Raw genomic sequence first — 2,500 nt, 5'->3', positions numbered from 1 at the left:
ATGCCCTTTTTGTTGTTATTTTTGTTGTTGTTATTTTTTAAGTAGGATCTACCTCTCTTAATCTTTTTATTGACTCATAATGCTCCTTTTTCCGAGAGATTGGTAATTTTTTTGTTTTTCCTTAATACGAACAATGGCAACTAAGCAGTATGGATAAGTTGGCCCAGTAGAAGAAGCGATTGCATTTCCGTACATATCCTTTACATTTCTTCAAAATCTATTTATTTTTTACGAATATCTCAAGGAGACTATTTATATCTATCTATCTGTCTATAAATGTATATGTATGTTTATATTATATATATATATATATATATATATATATATATATATATATATATATATATATATATATCTATCTATATATATATATATATATATATATATATATATATATATATATATATATATATATATATATTGAAATAAGCCATATTACACTCTTCCTAAAAATCTCTATTCCCTGGCCGACCAGAAGCTGTTGTATTTAAGTTGATTCCACCTTGGGTCTCTGATCCCGAAATATAGAGATACTCCAGTAATTACGAGGAGTATGATATATGGCTTATTTGAATATGAAAAAACACGTCGATATGTGCAAAATTTATCATATATATACAGTATATATATATATATATATATATATATATATATATATATATATATATATATATATATATATATATATATATATATATATATATATATAAATGTGTGTGTGCATAAATATATGCATATATATACAGTATATATATATATATATATATATATATATATATATATATATATATATGTATATATATATATATATATATATATATATATATATATATATATATATATATATATATATGAAGCCTTAATTTTGGGCGCTCCATGAACACACGCATGCAATATATATATATATATATATATATATATATATATATATATATATATATATATATATATATATATATATATATATATATATATATATATATATATATATATATATATTGCATGCGTGTGTGTTCATGGAGCGCCCAAAATTAAGGCTTTAGGTTTTCCCCTTAATTAATCGCTTGTAATAAATTTTCCTCAAACTATTTTTGCCCTTCCATCTTCCACAGTCAATTAGAAGCAGATTACTTTCTCAAACTTATGCTGAGCCGTTTTGCAAACAGGATGATAAATTTTGCATAGAGTAATTAAGTCTTCGCGCTGCTGGGTATCAAAGGTCTTAATTTTCTTCAATATTATAACGAAATTTTTTAACCTCCCTTGAAGTGAGTTAAGATTAATCGTCAGTTTCGTTTATTTTTTGCATTTTTTATTTATATAGGCAGTATATATAGTATTTAGTTTTGAAAAAGTATATAAAAAAGAAAAAGTGATTGAAAATGGGAAGAGAGAGAGAGAGAGAGAGAGAGAGAGAGAGAGAGAGAGAGAGAGAGAGAGAGAGAGAGGCATGGAAATATAATAGTATACGTACTTGTTTGGTTGATGTTAAGTAATCAGTAATTTTAAAATAAAATTATGATTTTATCAGTTCTCTCTCTCTCTCTCTCTCTCTCTCTCTCTCTCTCTCTCTCTCTCTCTCTCTCTCTCTCTCTCTCTCTCTCTCTCTATGTTATGTTTAGCTTCAGTTAAATCTTATAGTCACGAAAAGAATGGCGAGGTTTGTGTAATGAAATTTCTATAGAAAAAAATCAGCTGTTATTTTATATAATTCCTATTCAAAATAATTATTTTGAACATTTGATATCCTGATTTCGTATCATATACATTAACCGGATCAGTAATCACCAAAATTACATTTGCACATATCTTAACTATTCATTAACCAAGGTTTGGTTAATGAAATTTCTATAGAAAGGACTCATCACGGTTATTTTCTTATATTTTCCATCCAAAATAATCATTTTAAACATTTGATATCCTAATTTCATATCATATACATTAACCGGATCAGTAATCACCAAAATTACATTTGCATATCTCCGTTTAACTAGTTAAGGACTGAATCTATTATGAAATTTCTATAAAAAAAAAAAGAAAATTCAGCACTGTTATTTTCTTTTATATTTTCTATCCAAAATAATTATTTTAAACATTTGATATCCTAATTTCGTATCATATACATTAACCGCATTAGTAATCATCAAATTACATTTGCATATCTCCGTTGAGTTATTCGAGGACTGGATTAAATCTATTGATTAAATATTCAATAAATATTCATGTTTCATCATACTGCAATTTACGAGCCGCTTTTTTTATTCACGCCAAGCATCACGGGATGAAGGAGCCTTACACTGAAGCTTTTGATGTAACAAGCTGATATCAAAATGCGGAAGAAAATACAATTTTTATGTGCCACTATCATTCATGCATCCCCGATGAAGAAATTTGCATTCATTAATAGATTTATGGCTTTACGAGTGCGTTAAAAGATTGTATAATTCAGAGGTGGTTGGAGGAGAGGATGTTATTATTATTATTATTATTATTATTATTA

General features: G+C 26.0%; 1 protein-coding gene across 1 annotated transcript in view; it reads right to left on the bottom strand.

Annotated features, from left to right (window-relative positions):
• Window positions 1-2,500, bottom strand: part of stg1 (stargazin-like protein) — a 118,316-nt gene that overhangs the window by 81,517 nt on the left and 34,299 nt on the right. The gene's annotated exons all lie outside the window — the stretch shown is intronic.

Source organism: Palaemon carinicauda, chromosome 5 (genome assembly GCF_036898095.1).
Source record: "Palaemon carinicauda isolate YSFRI2023 chromosome 5, ASM3689809v2, whole genome shotgun sequence".
NCBI classification, from domain to species: Eukaryota; Metazoa; Arthropoda; class Malacostraca; order Decapoda; family Palaemonidae; genus Palaemon; species Palaemon carinicauda.
Note: the sequence above shows the minus strand (reverse complement) of the source record. Positions and strands in the feature narration are given on the sequence as shown.